General features: G+C 35.7%; 1 long non-coding RNA gene across 2 annotated transcripts; it reads right to left on the bottom strand.

Moving 5' to 3' along the window:
- Positions 1-548: 548 nt before the first annotated feature.
- On the bottom strand, positions 549-20,329 carry LOC140603370 (uncharacterized). Of its 2 annotated transcripts, none has more exons than XR_012006343.1 (3): positions 20,225-20,329; positions 3,765-3,863; positions 549-820 (listed from the first exon to the last, which is right to left on the bottom strand). It is a non-coding gene; the product is annotated as an uncharacterized lncRNA (long non-coding RNA). The 2 variants fall into 2 exon arrangements; XR_012006344.1 differs by lacking the exon at positions 20,225-20,329 and adding an exon at positions 7,028-7,145.
- Between the last annotated feature and the right edge of the window lie 2,056 nt (positions 20,330-22,385).

Below are 22,385 nucleotides of genomic sequence, written 5' to 3'. Positions count from 1 at the left end.
GAATGCCAATGGACTCTCTCATTATACCGAATCATTCATTTAGGACATTTTTGTTCATATCTTCATGGCACTGGGCTCAGTGGGTATCTATGAACCTAAATATTCCTAGTACTCAAGAAATACTTCTATCAGGTAACCTATCAGCAGAATTAAAAGCTTTTTACTACATAGACATCTTAGGCTCTACCGACTCTAGTGGGTAGAATGATTTATCCAAGAGGAAATTGAATAAATGTTACACCATGAGGACAAAAATCCTGAAACCAGGGAGTCTTGTTAACACTCCCATTGCTAATATTGGCTAGTAGAAAAATGCTTAGGACCAGTAAAGAGTTGGATTTTGAGAGTATACATTAGGGTCATACCACTTGACAGCTAACATGTTGCTAGAAGGTATAGGAACGGGAAATGGGTAGTCCAGGCAGGAAACTATGATTATCAACATAATCTCTTGTGACCAATAAATAGAAGATGAGATTAAACAAGCTATACTTTAGGTTAATTCAGTTTTACTCCTCTTAAATCTCACAATATTTCTTGCTAACTTATATAAAGGAATTGTTGGTTGTTAACATTTTAAGCTTTAAATGGGATTTTTATTAGTTTATAGGGGTTACCATAACAAAGTACGATGAATGGAATGGCTGAAAACAACATAAATTTGCTCTCTCACAGTTTTGGAGGTTAGAATTCTGAACTCAGTATGTTGGCAGGGCCATGCCCCCTTCAAAGGTTCTAGAGAAAGAAATCTTCCTTGCCTTTTCCAATTTCTGGTGTCCACAGGTGGTCATGGCTGATGGCACATAATTCCAGTCTGTCCCTTTAAAGACAAAAATTAAAAGCAAGAGACTTAATTCCAGTTGAAAATAAGGGAAAAGTTTCTTTTCCCCTCCTTTTCTTTGGCACATCTAATTTAGAAAACTTAAGATTGTAAATATTTTCTCCTCTGTGAAATTTAAAAAGATCATCTTGAAAACTAGAGTAGATAGGCCTCATGTCAGTTATATGATCCAGGAATGTCTATCTTAAATAAATGGAAGCCATCTTTGAAATGTAAGCCTCAGAGAAGATAGTTTGCTTTCCCTCTGGATAAAGCCATTTAGCTGACAGAAGGTGACTTCAATTACCACATAAAGTTAGTATGAACTATGTGTGACAAATCGTACTATCAAGGCTTCTTACTTGAGGACTATAGTTTATCTTGAAAACATGTATATAATGGTTATATCTGCTTGGCTAAATAAAAGAGTGAAATTTCTTTCTGTCTTTGCAATCTCCTGGTAGATTATCTATTTTGCACATCACATTCCTATTTCATGCTCATTCAATTTTTTAAAAATTAAAAAATGTCTCTATTACCTATGTGGAGAGGATTTCTGGGTTTGTAGATTTTTTAAATTATATTTACTCTGCAGTCTTCGTATGACCATCTTCCTCTGTGTCTGTGCCTTCATATGACATTCACTATATATGTTTTTTTTTCTTTTGTACAAATTCCTCTCTTACAAGGACATGAGTCATTTTAGATTAGGAATCTGATGGCCTTATTTAACTTGATTATATCTTTAAAGACCTATTTCTAAACAAAGTCACATTCATTAGGAACCAAGCATTAGGGTTTCAGTATATTTGGGGGAGGGGAGGAACACAATTCAATCCATAACAGGAGTATATCTGAATTGAACTCACTGTATAATGCTATAGTAGCTGATAATATTCTGTGCCTTTGAGATTTGGAGAAAAAGCTTTTCATTTGGACAAAGCCTAACTGTGGAGACTGTGAGACTCATCATGAGAGAGGTGTTCTGAGTATCCTTTTTTTTTTTTTTTTTTTTTCTGGATTTGTTCTCTGCTCTGCATCCTTGGCATTTGATTTCTATATATGGCATTATCTGGAATCACATGACATCTGTTTCTAGTCAGGTTCACATAGCAGGAGGAAGTGGCAGGATTAACAATGATGGGAAGATAGGTTAAATTTTTTATTACTGTTCTTCCCACATGCCAGTGTCTCTGTTTGTTTACCAAAGTCTACAAATACCATCCAGTAGTCATCTTCTACAGATACGGTTCTTGTTTCATTCTGATGGCTCCTTCTGCATCCTTCCTTTAATTCCAAGAGTGATAAAAGTTTCTCATTGCTGCTAGACTAGAATTCTTAATCATCACTTTATAGTTCTCCTTCACCCTATCCACATTGGTAATCCTCTCCTTTAAAGTCCTCTATCACCCCTTTTAAGCATGATGTTATTTCTTACCAAGATCCTGTTACACTTACCTTCATTTAAATAATACAATACATCTGTAAATCTGCTTCTACTTAAGCTTATCAGTAAATGATTTCTTCATGCCCTAGGATGAAAATAACCTTTCGCCTCTTTTCATAGAAAGACCAAAAAGGGAGAAAAATGTCTTGTAACAATGTTTCCAAACACAGGAGCCTAACTTTCATTTAGGTGAACTACCAATGTATTTCTAGGAAATTCTTGATGGAAGGTTGCAACTGAGTAGAGTTGGCTGCGGTATACTATCTATGTGCGTTAACAAACACTGTATAGGCCAAGTAAGCTACTGGATCCTCATCTCTCCTGACTCAGGTACACAATGACTCTTTGTAAGCATTATAAAAACAGAAGCTCTAGGCATGTTCTAAACCATGCATGAGAGCCCAATTTTTATTGTAAATTACACAATGGAGTTTTTATTTAAATGAGATAATTCCTTCCATATTTACTTATGTTTTTATGTTTCATGGTCTTTATGTTTCATGGTTATACTATCAATTTCAAGTTGTTTATAAAAACAGATTCTACCCTAGAGAACAAGGAATAGCCCCATCCCCTTACTGTGCTCCAGTATGCCCTAGGATAAAATGTATTTCTCTCTCTCTCTCTTCTCTTTTTTAATTTAAAAATGGTATATAATTTAAAGTGTTTTTATTATGAATGTCTTATATTTTTGTATGACTTTCTCATCTTGTGATTCCCATACTTAACAGACATGGGATTAATACAATAAGAAAACAAGCAGAAGTATCTTTAAAGATATCTCCTTTCCCTCTATTTTATTATTTAAGATTGTTTTTTTCTTCCCATCATTCCCTTGAATCATCTTTTCTTCTACTTCAGTCAACAATAATTTTGAGCACTTCATCTACCACTTACTGAATTTTTAATTAAAAGCTTCTTGTTTTCTGTTTTGTAGACTATGCTTGAATAGCTCTGAAAATTTATATGCAGGTTTTTGATTCATCTCATCCAATTCAAAGAAATAAATTTTAATTTGCATATAAAATTCCTTGATAATGAGATTTTCTTCTATCCATGTTACTTTCCCCATAAGTACTGTACTATCTTACAATGATATTTCATTAATTATGAATATAAGAAACTTCTAAGAACTTTCTATATATTCAAGTTTTTCAAAGATAATACTTTAAAATGAATATCTTTGTCTATTTATGGAAAATATATATGAAACGATTGTAGTTAATATTTTATTAAAATATTGTTCATGATTTCAATTTTCTATTGAACCACATTTTATGTAATAAATGAGGTTGTAAAACTGTTTACCACTTCATAAACTAGAGTTGTGTCTCTGAGCACTATCATTCAATAAAAGACAATATTTGACCTAGTCTTACGATTAATTTCTCCCTCAAAACAGTATCACCTTGAGAAGCAAAAAAAACTATAGCTAAATATAGAAAGAGAAATATCCAAGTATTACACAATTGGCTAGTATTTTAAAATAATACTGACCTTGTAGTCCTAGTCCATAAAAGTGAATGTATCTTCAGAGAATTTCTTTGTATCCCAAATATTCATCCAGGGAATTGAATTATCTCTGGACAGCTCCTCCTTAAAACCAAACAAGAGTCTTTCTTCAAAATTCAGCCTTAGAATGCCATTTTCTGGAGTATTTCAAAGGTATAGATTATGGATATATTCCTATAAAGACATATACTACCTGCATGTTTTTGCTTCCATAATATCTCTGGAAACATGATGCTTGTTGGGAAAATAAATCTAAATTGATCACAGTCACATTTCCTGGGTTACAGAGCAGCTGACTATCATACTTCTACTTTCCTAAAGTATTTTTCCTGATTTGGTTACAGAAAGAAGAGTCATCTGCTATTATTCCAAATTATTAATTCAATAGGTATTAGTGGGAATTGGGGACAAACATCACTGGGACACAATTCTTTTGAGTGGTTTGCCACAGTATGGAAATTATTTTGAATAATTCAGTGAGCTCATGCAAACACACCATTGTTCTGTTTCCTCTAGGCTGGGAAATCCACAAACAATCAATGTCTGGTCCAGAGCAAACAATCAATAAAAAATTGTCCATGAAAGATGGTAGATTTGTTGTTCTTGTATGACTCTAAAACAATTTCTATATTTAAAATTTTTCTTAGGCTGTTGAGTGAATTTCATCAATTACCCTTGACTGTGCTCCTTGGAGTAGATGCTATATAGGGAACTGATTAAGACTGTGTGCTCTGTAGTTCAACATATCTGAGATTGAGACTGAATCCCTGTAGTATCACTGAAACTCTATTGGGGACAGATAAACTAGATGGAAGGCAGTGGGGAAAGGTAAAAATCTTTCTTGATGCTTTTTTTCATTATAGGCCTTCTGTTTTTAATCTTTTTTTTTTTTTTTTTTTTTTTTTTTTATGATAGTCACAGAGAGAGAGAGAGAGGCAGAGACACAGGCAGAGGGAGAAGCAGGCTCCATGCACCGGGAGCCTGACATGGGATTTGATCCTGGGTCTCCAGGATCGCGCCCTGGGCCAAAGGCAGGCGCCAAACCGCTGCGCCACCCAGGGATCCCAGGCCTTCTGTTTTTATATAGAATACCAGTTGTTTCATGTGGCTAATTGACGCTGAAGAAGATTCAATAATACAAACGTTCCTTTCTATCAAACTACTCATTGATGATGCCCTCATTTTTAAGTTGATCAATTGTGAGCAGACCTAAGGAAAACTGGTGTTCACAACTGTCAACTTCTTGTAGTGAATGCTTTGTGTAAGCAATATATAAGTCAGTACTGTATATCTTTTTTTCCACAATCTCACTAACATGTCATTTATGAAAATGTAAGAATGCCTCAGATGAAATTCATCCAAGCAGGTATACAAGTGTCATAAAAGTTGTCCTTGAATACTCATGAATGTCCCTTTCTCATTGTTTTAAGTACTCTGACAAGAACTTTGCTTCTAGAAATACATAGCAATATACTGAAAGCTGTACCCATGAATTTTCTAGTCTGACCAGAGGAGAATTCTTTATTTTTTTTTATTTATTTATTTATTTATTTATTTATTTATTTATTTATTTATGATAGTCACAGAGAGAGAGAGAGAGAGGCAGAGTGATAGGCAGAGGGAGAAGCAGGCTCCATGCACCGGGAGCCCGACGTGGGATTCGATCCCGGGTCTCCAGGATCGCGCCCTGGGCCAAAGGCAGGCGCCAAACCGCTGCGCCACCCAGGGATCCCAAGGAGAATTCTTTAGAGTGGGATATTTAGAATTGAATGAAATTCTAAACCAGTGCTGGCCAATAGAATGTTTGGTGATGATATTATTGTATATTATTCTCCACTTAGCTCTTTATTTTTTTTAAGATGTTATTTATATATTCATGAGAGACACACAGAGAGAGGCAGAGACACAGGTGGAGGGATAAGCAGGCTCACAGGAAGAAGCCTGATGTGGGACTCGATCCCAAATTCTGGGATCATGCCCTGGGCCAAAGGCAGTAGAAACTACCCAAATCAAAGCAAAGAAAGGTAATGGGCTATAAACTACAAATGGAGTCTCAAGGAGGCTGTGACAATAACAGCTTGTTTAAATTATGTGAAAGAGGAGTTCCAAAAGGAAATGAGAAAATGGAAAAATATATCTGGTTTTAAGAAAAATAAGGACTTTTTTTTTTTTAGTCTGGTAAAAATCCTAAACTTATACATCCTAGAAGCTTACTCAGCTACAAACAAGATGAATATAAAGGAAGAAAAAAATTCATTCAAAAATAAAGGGCAACTGAAGGTCTGTCTAGGTAAATAAAACATAAGTAAATTCATCTCCAGCAGACCTGCATTAAAAGAAATGGCAAAGGAACTGTCTCAGGCAGAAAGAAAATGAAAGTAGTTGGCATGGCAGGGTTACACAAATGAGTGAGAGGGCCATAACTGGTAGTAGTGAATGAATTAGATTTTACCTATAGTTATGTTAGCTCAATGATTGCTAGAAGAAATGAATGTTAAACAAAAAGATGGGTATGGGATAAATTTAAATAAGCAAGATATATGTAATGCAGATATTAATGGAAAGAAACAGTAAATCAAAACTGTGATACTGTCACCAAGACAGATATATAGATCAGTAGAATAGAATAAGGAAGGATATATATGAGTGAGATACATATATGTATATACACACACAAATACACATATACGTATATATACACACACAAATATCTCACTCTAAAGGATTTTCACCTTGGTACCAAGTTCATATAATGGGGAAAGGTCAGTCTTTCAACAACTGAAACTGGGGAAACTGGTTATACATATGAAAAAGAATGAAATTGGACAATTACTTTAAAAAATTACACTTAAAATACAAAATTTAACTTAAAATAAAGATCTAAACATAACAAGTATAACCATAAAGATTTAGAAGATGATAGAGAGCAAAAGGTTCACAACATTTGATTTGGCAATAACTTCTTGGATATTGCATTAAAAGCACAAACAAGCAAAAATTAGACAAATTGGACTTTATCATAATTAAGACATTTTGTGCATCAAAGTGCATTATGATTTGAATAAAAAAGCACACCAAAGAAGGGGAGAAATATTTACTAATCAGTATCTGATAAGAGATTAATATACGGACTATTTAGAGAACTCCTAAAACTCAACCATAACACCACAACAAAATCAATTTGAAAATGCACAAAACACTTGAATAGAGATTTCAACAAAGAAAATATGCAAATAGCTAATACTCACTTGAAAAGATGCTCAACATGACAATCAATAGAGAAATGCAGATCAAAACTACAAGGAGATACTACTTCACACCATTAGCATAGCTATTCTTCCTTTCTTGTCCCCAACCCCTACAAAAAGAATTTAATAAGGTTTGGTGAGGATATGGAGAACCCGAACTGTTGTGCATTGATGGAATGAATGCAAACTAGTGCAACAAATGTAGAACACGTTACGGAGGTTTCTTAAAAAACTAAACAGAATTATCCTATGATACAGCAATTCCACTTCTAGGTATATACCCCACAAAATTTAGAGGGGGCTCAAATAGATATTTGTACAGCAAGGATCACAGCCACAATATTCACGATAGCCTAAAGGCACAAGCAACCCACGTGTTCATCAATCTATACACACATATATATGTATATACAGACAATGGAATACTCAGCTTTAAAAAGAAATGGAATTCAGATACATTTTACAACATGGATAAACTGCAAAATAATTATGCTAGTTGAAATAAGCCAGACACAAAAGGAAAAAATATTATATGATTCTATTCATGTGGGATACCTAGAATAGTCAAATACATAGAGACAGAAAGTAGAATGGGGAGGAAAAGATAGGGAGTTACAGAGTTCGAGATGATGAAAATCTCTAAAGAATAGTGGTGATAGTTGCACAGCAGTGTGAATATACAAATGCCATTTAATTGTATATTTAAAAGTGGTTAAAATGGTAGATTTCATGTACATTTCACCACAATGAAGAAAAGAAAAGAAAACAGAAGGTGTCTTATTAGTATCAGATAAATTCTTAGGCTAAAAATGTTATCAGAGACAAAGTGGTAAATTTTATGGTGAAAAGTATCAATTTATCAGGAAGGACTACATGTTTATCTTAAATGAGAAAGCACCAAATGAGAGATGTTTCAAATAAAAAGTAAAAACTTCCAGAACTTAAAGGAGAAATAAATTCACAATCATATTTGGTACTTCTAAGACTTCTCATTCAAAAATGGATTAAATGAGTACCACCAGTCACTTTCACTGATTTGCCATTTATAGAATACTACCCAACAGCAGCAAAATACATGTTCTGTCCAAGAACTCATTGACCATTGAACTAGATAGACCATATATTGGGCCAATAAAGGAGTCTCCATAAATTTAAACAAACTGAAACCATCTATACTATGTGATTGAATACAGAGGATCTGCATGAGAAAACAATAACAAAATGATGCATAAGAATTCTCTACATATTGAAAACCAAGCAGCACAACTCTAAATGATACAAACATCAAAGAAAAAAGTTCAAAATGAACATTAGAAGATATTTTTAACAGGAAGCAACAAAACATAACAGAACTTGTGGGATGTTGTAAGGCAGTCACGTAAGGCAGTAATGAAACCAGGAGATGTTTTTGGAGATATCAATAAAATTGATAAAATTCTAGCCAGACTGATCATGAAAAAATGGGATAAAACACATTTCTAATAGCAGGAGTGTAAGAAAATGTCTCTAGGTTGATATGGTCATTAAAAAGATTATAATAAAGATCTGCTTTGAAAAGATTATTCTAATAAGTTTGATATCTAGATAATTGGAGCAAATTCCTTGAAAGACGTAAAACTGAGGGAAAAAAAGAACATCTAGATAGCACTATATCTATTAATAAACTGAATTGGCAATAAAAAATTGACTACACTTTTGCTTATTTCTGCCCCAAAAAGAAAAGATTTAGGTGTTTTCACTGGTAAATCCCATCAAGAAGGGCAGGGCAAGATGGTGGAGGAGTAGGGCCCTCACCTCACCTGTCCCAGCAACTTACCTAGATAACTTTCAACCCATCCCAAACACCAGGAATTCAACCTGAGAGCTGCAGGGAGAGCGGCCGGAACACGACAGACGCGGCGGGAAGGGGGCAAAGATGAAGCCGCCTCCAGCGGGGCGGGGCCGCGACGATCCCCGGAGTCTTCCCGCCGGGAGGGCGCTCGCAGGGAGCTCGGGCGGGACCGCAGGAGGCAGCGGAGCCGCTAGCGGGAGGGCGCCCGGGGGAGAGCGGGCCGAGCTCGGGGAAGGGCCGGAGCCGGGGGGCGGGCGGGGGCTCCGGGCGGAGGGGGCTGCCCAGGGCGCGGGGGACACAGCCCGGGACCCTGCTCCCCCGGGACAGGCGGGGCGGGGAGGGCCCGGGACAGCGGGGACGCTCCTGCCCCGGGCCCCGAGCTGTGCGGGGCAGCGCCCCCCCCCCCCCCCCGGAGCATCCAGGCCCCTGCGGACTGGGAGCTGCGGTGGTTACTGGGGAGCTGACTCCAGGGCTGGGGGGCGGCCGCCGCCAGTGGTGGTGTCCCTCCTGGTGTCACCCTGTGCCTGGGAGGGGCGGCCGCCAGGGAACAGGGGCCTCGGGGTACACAGCTACCCGGAGGGGGGGCATCTCCCCAGGTGCACACACCTGAGAGTCAGCACAGCAGGCCCCTCCCCCGGAAGACCCGCTGGAAGGACAGGGGAAGAGCAAGTTATTGACCAAGCAGCGCTGGAAAGCTCCAGGGGAAGCCAAGGGATTTATAGTATATAGAACCAGAGGATACCCCGTCCTTGTTTTGTTTTTTCTTTTCTTTTTTTCTTCTTTTTCCAATACAACTCGTTTTTAGCCACTCTGCAGTGAGCAAAATAACTTGAAAGAAGAACTCACCACAAAAGAAAGAATCAGAAACAGTACTCTCTGCCACAGAGTTACAGAATTTGGATTACATTTGATGTCAGAAAACTATTTCAGAAGCACAATTATAAAGCTACAGGTGGCTCTGGAAAAAAAGCATAAAGGATTCAAGAGACTTCATGACGGCAGAATTAAGATTTAATCAGGCCGAAATTTAAAATCAATTAAATGAGATGCAATCCAAACTGGAGATCCTAACGACAAGGTTTAATGAGAAGAAAGAGTGAGTGACATAGAAGACAAGTTGATAGCAAGGAAGGAAGCTGAGGAAAAAAGAGAAAAACATTGAAAGACCATGAGGAAAGGTTAAGAGGAAATAAATGACAGCCTCAGAAGGAAAAATCTATGTTTAATTGGGGTTCCAGAGAGCGTCGAAAGGGACAGAAAACCAGAAAGAATATTTGAACAAATCATAGCTGAGAACTTCCCTAACTTGGGGAGGAAACAGGCATTCAGATCCAGGAGGTAGAGAGATCGCCCCTAAAATAAATAAAAACCATTCAACACCTTGACATTTAATAGTGAAACTTGCAAATTCCAAAGATAAAGAGAAAATCCTTAAAGCAGCAAGAGACAAGAGATTCCTAAATTATATGGGGAGAAATAATAGATTAACAGCAGACCTCTCCACAGAGACCTGGCAGGCCAGAAAGGGCTGGAAGGATATATTCAGGGTCCTACATGAGAAGAACCTGCAGCCAAGAATACTTTATCCAGCAAGGCTCTCATTCAGAATAGAAGGAGAGATAAAGAGTTTCCAAGATAGGCAGAAACTGAAAGAATATGTGACCTCCAAACAAGCTCTGCAAGAAATATTAAGGGGGACTCTATAAAAGAAAGAGGAAGTCAAGGAAACAATCCACAAAAACAGGGACTGAATAGGTATCATGATGACACTAAATTTATATCTTTCAATAGTAACTCTGAACGTTAATGGGCTTAATGATCCCATCAAAAGGCGCAGGGTTTCAGACTGGATAAAAAAGCAAGACCCATCTATGTGCTGTCTACAAGAGACTCATTTGAGACAGGACACTTACAACCTGAAAACAAAAGGTTGGAGAACCATTTACCATTCAAATGGTCCTCAAAAGAAAGCAGGGGTCCAATCCTCATATCAGATAAATTAAAGTTTATCCCAGACTGTAGTGAGAGATGAAGAGGGACATTACATCATACTAAAAGGATCTATCCAACAAGAGGACCTAACAATCATTAATATTTATGTCCCTAAGTGGGAGCTGCTGAGTATATCAATCAATTAATAACCAAAGTTAAGACTTAGTTAGATAATACACTTATACTGGAAGACTTCAACGTGGTGCTTTCTGCAAATGATAGTTTTTCTAAGCACAACATCTCCAAAGAAACAAGAGCCTTAAATGATACACTGGACCAGATGGATTTCACAGATATTTACAGAACTTTACATCCAAATGCAACTGAATACACATTCTTCTCAAGTGTACATGGAACTTTCTCCAGAATAGACCACATACTGGGTCACAAATCAGATTTTCACCGATACCAATAGATTGGGATTGTCCTTTGCATATTTTCAGACCATAATGCTTTGAAACTAGAACTAAATCACAAGAAGAAAGTTGGAGGAAATTCAAACACGTGGAGGTTAAAGAGCATCCTACTAAAAGATGAATGGGTCAACCAGGAAATTAGAGAATTAAAAAGATTCTTGGAAACCAATGAAAATGAAGATACAACCATTCAAAATCTTTGGGATACAGCAAAAGAAGTCCTAAGAGGGAACTACATTGCAATACAAGCATCTCTCAAAAAATTGGAAAAAAAAAAAACCCTTAAATACACACACTAACCTTTCACCTAAAGGAACTGGAGAAAGAAGAGCAAATAAAACATAAACCAAGCAGAAGAAGAGAGTTAATAAAGATTTGAGCAGAACTCAATGAAATAGAGACCAGAAGAACTGTGGAACAAATCAACAAAACTAGGAGTTGGTTCTTTGAAAGAATTAATAAGATAGATAAACTATTAGCCAGCCTTATTAAAAAGAAGAGAGAAAATACTCAAATTAATAAAATCATGAATGAGAAAGGAGAGATCACCACCAACACCAAGGAAATACAAATGATCTTAAAGACTTATTATGAGTACCTTTACGCCAATAAATTAGTCAATCTAGAAGAAATGGACGCATTTACGGAAAACCACAAACTACCAAAACTGGAACAGGAAGAAATAGAAAACCTGAATAGGCCAATAACCAGGGAGGAGATTGAAGTAGTCATCAAAAACCTCCCAAGACACAAAAGTCCAGGGCCAGATGGCTTCCCAAGGGAATTCTATCAAACGTTTAAAGAAGAAACAATACCTATTCTACTAAAGTTGTTCCGAAAGATAGAAAGGGATGGAGTATTTCCAAACTCGTTCTATGAGGCCAGCATCACCTTAATTCCAAAACCAGACAAAGACCCCACCAAAAAGGAGAATTACAGACCAATATCCCTGATGAACACAGATGCAAAAATTCTCAACAAGATACTAGCCAATAGGATCCAACAATACATTTAGAAGATTATTCAGCATGACCAAGTGGGACTTATCCCCAGGATGCAAGGTTGGTTCAACATTCATTAAGCAATCAATGTGATAGATGACATTAACAAGACAAAAAACAAGAACCATGTATGATCCTCTCAATAGTTGCAGACAAAGCATTTGACAAAATACAGCATCCATTCCTGATTAAAACTCTTCAGAGTAAAAAAAAAAAAAAAACTCTTCAGAGTGTAGGGATAGAGGGAACATTCCTCAGCATCTTAAAAGCCATTTATGAAAAGCCCACAGCAAATATCATTCTCAATGGGGAAAAACTGAGACCCTTTCCCCTAAGGTCAGGAACACGGCAGGGATGTCCATTCTCACCACTGCTATTCAACATAGTACTAGAAGTCCTAGCCTCAGCCATCTGATGACAAAAAGAAATAAAAGGCATTCAAATTGGCAAAGAAGAAGTCAAAATCTCCCCCTTCGCAGATGACATGATACTGTACTTAGAAAACCCAAAAGACTCCACCCCAAGATTGCTAGAACTCATATAGCAATTTGGTAATGTGGAAGGATACAAAAATAATGCTCAGAAATCAGTGGCATTTTTATACACTAATAATCCCATTTACAATTGCACCCAAAAGCATAAGATAACTAGGAATAAACCTAATCAAAGAGGTAAAGGATCTGTACCCTAACAACTACAGAACACTAAAAGAAATTGAGGAAGACACAAAGAGATGGAAAAATATTCCATGCTCATGGATTGGAAGAATTAATATTGTGAAAATGTCAATGTTTCCCAGGGCAATTTACACATGTAATGCAATTCCTATCAAAATACCATGGACTTTCTTTAGAGAGTTGGAACAAATCATCTTAAGATTTGTGTGGAATCAGAAAAGACCCCGAATATCCAGAAAATATTGAAAAAGATAACCAGAGCCAAGGGCATCACAGTTCCGGATTTCAAGTTCTACTACAAAGCCGTGGTCATCAAGACAATGTGGCACTAGCACAAAAAGAGACACAAAGATCAATGGAACAGAATAGAAAATGCAGACTTGGGCCCTCAACTCTATGGTCAAATAATATTCAACAAAGCAGGGAAGACTATCCGTTGAGAAAAAGACAGTCTCTTCAGTAAATGGTGCTGGGAAAATTGACCAGCCACGTGCAGGAGAATGAACCTGGACCATTCTCTCACACAATACGCAAAGATAAACTCAAAATGGATGAAAGATCTAAATGTGACAAAAGAATCCATCAAAATCCTAGAGGAGAACACAGGCAACACATTTTTTGAACTTGGCCATACCACCTTCTTGCAAGATATATCAATGAAGGGAAGGGAAACAAAAGCAAAAATGACCTATTACAATTTAATAAAGATAAAAACCTTCTGCACAGCAAAAGAAACAGTCAACAAAACTGAAAGACAACCTACAGAATGGGAGAAGATATTTGCAAATGACATATCACATATAAGGCTAGTATCCAAGATCTATAAAGAACCTATTAAACTCAGCAGCAAAGAAACAAACAATCCAATCATGAAATGGGCAAAAACATGAAATCTCACAGAGGAAGACATACACATGGCCAACATGCACATGAGAAAATGCTCTGCATCACTTGCCATCAGGGAAATATAAACCAAAACCACAATGAGGTACCAGCTCACACCAGTGAGAATGGGGAAAATTAACAAGACAGGAAATAAGAATTGTTGGAGAGGATGTGGAGACAGGGGAACCCTCTTGCACTGTTGGTTGGAATGTGAACTGGTGCAGCCACTCCGGAAAACTGTGTGAAATATCCTCAAAGAGTTAAAAATAGAACTGCCCTATGACTCAGCAATTGCACTGCTGGGGATTTACCCCACAGATACAGATGCCGTGAAATGGCAGGACACCTAATATCCCTAATCAATCTTTTTATTTAAAAATAGATTATTTATAGGGTACCTGTGTGACTCAGTTAAGCGACCAACTTTTGATTTCAGCTCAGGTCATGATCTAAGGATTGTGAGATTGAACTCCACATCAGGTGTGGAGCCTCCTAAGATTCTCTCTCTCCCTTTCTCCCTTTGCCCCTCCCCTTACCCCATGGCTCACTTGTGTGGTGCTCTGTCTCTCCAAAAAAAGAAAAAAAATAAATAAAAAGGAAAAAAAATAGTTTCTCAAATGTAGACTAACATAGAGAAGACAAAAAAAATTGGCAGGAGAAAATTAAGAATTTTTAGGGAAAAAAATATTTTCTTCGAAGTAGAGCCACTTCAAATCTCTTTTAAGGCCATCACTGAAGGTATCTCAATTATCTTATTTTTTCTACAAGTATATTTGTATAACATGCAAATTAATATGAACTAAACAATGGATATGTCTTTAACCTTTAAAAATTCAACCTTATTCACAAAGCATATTCAAGACAATTAAAATTTTTGTCCTGTCAGCAAGAGCTACTTTATATTAAAATACATTGTAAGCATTTAATTAAGTCTTGCAGTTGTTATATGGAAATTATAAAGCAGTTACCCATTTTTCACACAGCTGTACTCATCAGTAGTTCTCTACATGCAGATTTATATTTAGATATCTCCTGCTGTTTTGTCTGCAATATTAAAATCTAAAAGTTATACAAATCTATTTGGTGATGTTGGAGATTTTTTATTTAAAATAAAATGTGTTAATGTAAATTAGAAAACCATCTTTTACTCTTCTCCAAACTGCAGGTTTCAGCATTGCATCTCTACTTTTTTTTTTTTTTTTGAGATTTTATTTTTTATTCACGAGAGACACACAGAGAGAGGCAGAGACACATGCAGAGAGAGAAGCAGGCTCCCTGCAAGAAGCCTGGTGTGGGACTTGATCCCAGATCCCGGGATCATGGCCTGAGCCCAAGGCAGATGCTCAACCGCTGAGCCACTAAGGCTTCCCCGATTTCTACTTCTGTAGTCTTTATTACGGACCTATTTTCTATGTTAAGCCATTAAGATATAATTTCAATATGCCAGGTGTTTAATGTTTTTAAAGCAATAGACTCTACATGTTTTCCCTTCATATTGTTTTTGTCCCTTTAAAAAAATTCCGACCGTAAAATAATAAATAGACACACACACACACACACACACACACACACACAATCATGACGTAATTTTTTTTCACTATAAATATGGTTTAAGAATATTGTAGGTTGGGATCCCTGGGTGGTGCAGCGGCTGGGCGCCTGCCTTTGGCCCAGGGCGCGATCCTGGAGACTCGGGATCGAATCCCACGTCGGGCTCCCGGTGCATGGAGCCTGCTTCTCCCTCTGCCTGTGTCTCTGCCTCTCTCTCTCTCTCTCTCTCACTCTCTGTGACTATCATTAAAAAAAAAAAAAAAAAATTTAAAAAAAAGAATATTGTAGGTTAAATCTTTACTAACTCATTAATTTATTAGAGATCAGATATTAAATTAATTTTCTAAAGCTAATAATCTATGCTCTATTAAATTTATGACACACTTTGTTGACAATGCAGATAGAGTAAAATATGTTTCATTAATTATTTACACACACACAAATAAAACTTCAATTCTTTTCCTTAGATAATTTGCTGATCATCTCTTTCTTTCTCCAATTGATAGAAGGCATTTCATCACCTGGCATCTATTAATCAACTTAGGCACAATGTTCTATAAAATGTGCTTTTGTTTGTTTGTTTGTTTGTTAAAGAGAAAAAGAGAGAATGTACAAGTATGGGGGGAGCAGAAGGAGAGGAGAATGAATCTCAAGTAGGCTTCACACTCAGTGTAGAACCTGATACAGGGCTTGATCTTGGGACCCTAAGATCATATTCTGAGCCAAAATCAAGAGTCTGACACTTAACCAACTGAGCCACCCAGGTGCCCTTGTTTTTCACTGATTTAAATTTACACATATTTTATGGTTTAATTTTAAATACTCATGTTAAATTCATTTGGATTTAAAAAATACATGTAAAGAATTTGAACACTCAAAAGTAGAAAGAGTAGGGATGCCTGGGTGGCTCAGTTAGTTAAGCATCTGCCTTCCTGAAGCTCAGATCATGGTCTCAGGATCCTAGGATCCAGCTCTGCATTGGGCTTCCTGCTCAGGGGCCAGCTCCCTTTCCCTTTGTGATCTCTCTTGCTCTCACTCTCTCAAATAAATAAATAAAAATATTTAATTTTTTTAAAGTAGAAAGAGTATAATACTCTCATATGGTCATCATTTAAGCTTTAAAAATTATCAGCATTTTGCACAAACACTTTTTATTATTATACTATTCTTATGGTATATCTTTCCCAATATTTTCCCTTTGTTCTTTCACTAAATATAAAGTGACATAATATATAGTAACTTAATATAATTTTTCCCATAAATGTTTAGTAAAGTATTGCTGTATTTTTTAGTGTGAGTTGTTCCATTATTTTAATTCTATAAGTAACTATAATAATATTTATTGTTTCTACTTTTATTAAAATATATGATTTTTAGAAGATTTTATTTATTTATTCATGAGAGATATATAGAGAGAAGCAGAGACATAGGCAGAGGGAGAAGCAGGCTCCCTGCAGGGAGCCCCATGTTGGACTTGATCCTGGATCCCCAGATCATGCCCTGAGCTGAAGGCAGATGCGCAAACGCTGAGCCACCCAGGCTTCCCAAAATACATGATATTTTGACATGTACGTATACACAACATAGCAAATGCTATTTCAGATTTTTAAAAATTATTTAAATTTGATTTAATTTAATTTTTATTTAATTAGTTCTGTTTTAGGGGATTCAGTTGTACAAGTGAAAATGCCATTGGTTCTTGCCTAGATTCTCTTTTTTTTTTGTTTTTTTATTTATGATAGTCAGAGAGAGAGAGAGAGAGAGAGAGAGAGGCAGAGACACAGGCAGAGGGAGAAGCAGGCTCCATGCACCGGGAGCCCGATGTGGGATTCGATCCGGAGTCTCCAGGATCGCGCCCTGGGCCAAAGGCAGGCGCCAAACCGCTGCGCCACCCAGGGATCCCTTGCCTAGATTATCTTAAAATCATCTAAAAGCTTTTTATATATCTCCAAACAAAAACCAAAGTCCTGGCTTCTGACCTCTGATATTTCCTCTTCTTCCTCTTTTGTATTATTCTGCATCAGTCTCATGGTCTTCTTGCCCTTTCTCAAACTCCAATGTTCTGAATCAGGACTTTTTCAGTCCCTACTCTCTCTACTAAGAATGCTAATGGCTTACTTCCTTACCTCCTTCAAATCTTTATTCCAATTAATATCCCCCATTGAGGCCTTCTTTCAAAGTAAGTTAAATATAACTCCACATCCATTCCAGAACTCCAAGATATTTTATCCTCCTTCCCTGCCTTATTTCTTTTTTCTTGTCCTTGTCACAATCTGACCTACTATATTGTTTATTTGTTCTGCCTAATGTCTACTTCCTCCCACAAGAATTTTGGAGGAAGTGCATATTTATTGAGTTTTTTTATACTCATGACTCCAGAATGTTACCTTATGGCTCTTCCCACTAATTCTCACTCATATCCACACAAAGTACTCATATTTCCAGTTTTTTCAATTGTTTTGAAAATACCTGGGCATGATAGGCAACCAATAAATAATGCTTAAATGAACTGAGTAAATAATCAAACTTAGTTCTCCATTTAGGTATTAAATTTGAGATTATCGAAACTGTGGTCCCTTATGATGGAGAGTCTTTGCAGATTATGTTGATTTGTAGAATTGGTTGTTTTCTTCATTTTTACCTTAGTGCAGAGGCAGAATGCTACCACCTTGCTTCTGTTGGTATGATTTTTCTTTTCAATTTTTCATTATGAGCAGAGTTAAAGGAAATTTACTGTGAATACTTTTAAAATAACCACCTTGATTCTACCACCGATATTTATCTTTACACTTCTGTTAGCAAGTATCTACCTAACCATTTCTCTATACGTCTATTCATCCATCTTACAACCTGATGTATTTGAAGTAAGTTTCAGTAAGTTTCTGGAAATACTTCAGCATGCCTATCATTTACTAAAGCTCAATATTTTTAACATATTCTTCCATTTGACGTGGAATTTACATACCACACATTGAGCAAAGATTAAGTGCATATTTAATGAGTTTTTATATACTCATGACTCCAGAATGTTACCTTATGGCTCTTCCCACTAATTCTCACTCATATCCACACAAAGTACCCATATTTCCAGTTTTTGAATATACAATAGCCTTCTCTGTTCTAAAATATCATATAAATAATCAGCTTATACATTTTTTGCATAAAGTTTATTTTACATAGCATAATGTTTTTGAGATTCATCCAGGTTTTGGGGGTGTATCAGTATTCCATCTCTTTTCATTGCTGAGTAATAATTCATTATATGGATATACTACATACTAATTTCCAATATTCTATTAATGGACACCAGGACCAGTGCAAATTTCTGTCATGGACATCTATCCAAGTCTTTTTGTGGGTATATATTTTCTTGTCTCTTATATAAATACCTAATAATAGAATGGTTGGGTTATACTCTATGTTTACTTTTATAAGAAGTAGCCAGAGCTGTTTTTGGTTTTACTGTTTTGTATTCTCACCAACAATATATGATCTTATCTTTGGCAACATTTGATATTTTTGGTCTTTTTAATTTTAATTATTTGACTACTCATGATTTTTCTCTTTTTCTGATATTATTTGCATTTTTCTGATGTCTGATTATGTTGAAAATCTTTTACAAGTGTTATTTATTATTCATATATCTTCTGTTGTGAAGTGTCTCTTGAAATTATTTGCCTTTTAATTGTTGAGTTTACGAGTTCTTTCTATGTTCTGAGATAAACGTTGAATAAGTATTCTCTCCTAACTTGTGGCTGTTCTATTCATTTTCTTAACAATTGATTTTGACAAACAGAAGTTTTTAAATTGATGAAGTTTCATTTATCAGTACTTCCTGTTATTTTTATTGCATTTTATGTGTTTCTAAGAATCTTTGCTTACCTATAGATCATAAAATTTTTTTTTTCAGATTTTATTTATGCCTTTAGTTTTTATGTTTATGCCTATGATTAATCTTAAGTTGACTTTTGTTCATGGTATGAGGTAGAGGTCAAAGTTCCTTTTTTTAAAAAAAATGAATATCCACTTACATAAGTACCATTTCTTGAAAGGACTTTCCTTTTCTCACTGAATTGATTTGACAGCAATAAAAAAAATAAAATGATGATACAAATGTGGTTGATTTATGAGAAATATATTTTACTTATCTCTTTGTTAAATTTTATGTCAAAATTACACCTTGATTTCTTTGGCTTCTTTCTAGCTGCTTCTTCTTCTTCTTCTTCTTCTTCTTCTTCTTCTTCTTCTTCTTCTTCTTCTTCTTTTTCTTTCTACTTCTAATTTATGCTTTTAGTTTGAAGTCAGACAATGAATATTTTCTACTCTTTTCTACTTTTCCAAGACTGACGTTGCTATTCTAATTCTTTATTATAAATCTTAAAATTGGCTTGTCAATCTCTACAAAACCTATTAAAATATTTTTTTCTTTTTTTTGTGTGTTTTTGCTTTAAAGAACTTCCCAAGATTACAGACTTACATTTCCATTTAATTATTAACCTGGTAGAAAAAATATTTAATCATAATTTCTTTTTTTTTAATTTTTATTTTTTTATGATAGTCACACACAGAGAGAGAGAGAGAGGCAGAGACATAGGCAGAGGGAGAAGCAGGCTCCATGCACCGGGATCGCGCCCTGGGCCAAAGGCAGGCGCTAAACCGCTGCGCCACCCAGGGATCCCTAATCATAATTTCTTAGTAAACTTTATGTTTGTGGCTTTAGCTTATATTAAGAGTACTTTGAAACTAATGGTCTTGTTATTTCCTATTAAGTAATATAAGGAGATTTTAAGCTACCAAATATAAGAAAGTAGAATCTCAAAACATATTTAATAAAAAAAACTTACCCACAAAAGCCATTTTTTGATCCAACAGCTGCCTCAGTTCTCCAATGTCATTTCTTTCTTTTTTTTTTTCCAATGTCATTTCTTAATACTGAAATTTTAATTCTGGAGATTAAAATTAAAAGCCATAAATGAGCTATTAAATATATTGAGATCTATTTCAAAATTAGCTATTGTTATTTTGTTTCTCTGCCATTTGCAAATGATATCTGTTAATGATGTCAGGATAAATTATTCTGCATCTGAGTTATATTTTATTGTAAGTCACCATAGTGATATTGAGAATAATAAAGAATTTAATAAGTTCTCTCATAGCTACCTTGTAATTTTTTTCATCCTAAGGTGGATCATTTTATAGAGTTATAATGCATACTAAATAATGGCATGGTACCTTTCCAATTTACATTTTACTAGAAGTAAAATGATATCCATTTTTGTCAAATACTCATTGATATAAAAAATCACTTATTTTCATTAAAAAAGAATATTCTCAATTACTTAAAATTGTTTTCAATTATATGGAATCATTGGTACATTAACTAGGTTTGCTAGTTTTGCTATCATGTGACTGCTATCAAAGGTATAATTAAATCTTTTCTAAAGAGCAGAAAAACCTCATTTTAAGAAACTATGAAAATAATTGTATTTAGGGAAAGGCAATTGTTTGTTTGCTTTTAGCTTTGTAATGTTTGATAGATACATTTTAAATTTATTTATACTTCTATCTTAAATATTTGAGAAATGTCAAAATCATCATATAAATCTATTTCTATGGGCTCAAATTGTTAGTAACATGAATATGCTAACTAATTTTACAGTCTATTAAGCTCTTATTATGCACTGTGTTCAGCTTTTTTTTTTTTCAAACATGAATAAAGTAGTATGGTTGGAAAGAAAAATACATAAAGCAAAGATAGTACAAATGGCAGACTGTGGCGTATGTAATATGAGTAGTGAAAAGCTGAATTCTAGGATGCCCCCACAGATTTCACACACTCTTGTGTACCTGCCCATATAATTCCCTGGCCTGTAAAATGATAGATTTTACTTCTATGATGAGATTTTATAACATGGCAGCAATGAATTTTAGAAAGAGAGGGACTATAGCTTTTCTAATTAGTAACGCCAAGCTGGCTGTACAGGGATGCATCCTAAGTTTTGCTATATCATATTGCAAATTTTTCCTGGATTCTGATTATATGTCACCAGTGGATTTTTGCCTACTTAAACATGAGGCTTAGGAGACAGAGAGCTCAAGGATCAGATTCTCTCTACTGGAAGTTGATATCTGGACCTTCTAAATCTCTGTTTACACCCTAATCCAATGCACAAGGAGGCAGGCACTTGGCTACCTACCTTGTACCTGTCTCACTGAGTTTCCCTCCAGTAAATTCTCAAGTCTGCCTAGTGCATTTTCTTTTGTCTGCATTAAATTAAAGTTCAAAACTCATAAGAAAAATTGATGCTACTCTCTGAACCCCAGAAACACTGCAACACATGTTTATTAAAGATAAAAAGAATTGGATGAATAATTTCAACTTTACAAAAATATTAGATCAGGGGTAAATGAAATAACTGTATTCACTTATGCATAAGTCCTATAAATACCAATCAGTGATGTCTCAAGACATAGGTTTTGTTCCTCCATGTAACTTGTAGTAAATAGAGTAATCTGAAAATGTGGAGTCAAATTATGCCCAGAGCAGTGGACCTAGAGGCTCTCTATATTGACCACCTGCCAGAAAACTTCACTTCTATAATACAAACACCAAAGTTCATCTGTCACCTTTTTATCATGGCTCACTGCTTTGCTCTTGCTAGATCATAAAGGAATATGCAACTTCTCTTTCAAGTAAATGTCTCCTGACATGTTTTATTTTACATTTTACTTTTACATTTACATTTGTATACTTCCTGAATGTCTCATCTTTTCTTTATAGCTAAACTTTCATGATCTTATCTCCTGATGGCTCCGTGTTTCTTTTGTTCTAATATCTCTGTTTTCTCTGTCTCTCTCTCTCTCTCAATCTCTCTGTCTTTTCTAATTTATTTGACTCCTGACCTCATCACAGTCCTAAGAGTTTGAACCTTCTGTTATCTAACCACAGTCTATTCTGACTTCTAATTCCATTTTTTCTTTAATCACTGTTTTCTGGGCACATTT

The sequence above is a fragment of the Canis lupus genome, chromosome 14 (genome assembly GCF_048164855.1).
Source record: "Canis lupus baileyi chromosome 14, mCanLup2.hap1, whole genome shotgun sequence".
Classification (NCBI taxonomy): domain Eukaryota; kingdom Metazoa; phylum Chordata; class Mammalia; order Carnivora; family Canidae; genus Canis; species Canis lupus.
The sequence above is the reverse complement of the archived record's forward strand: the minus strand, read 5'-3'. Positions and strand labels throughout refer to the sequence as shown.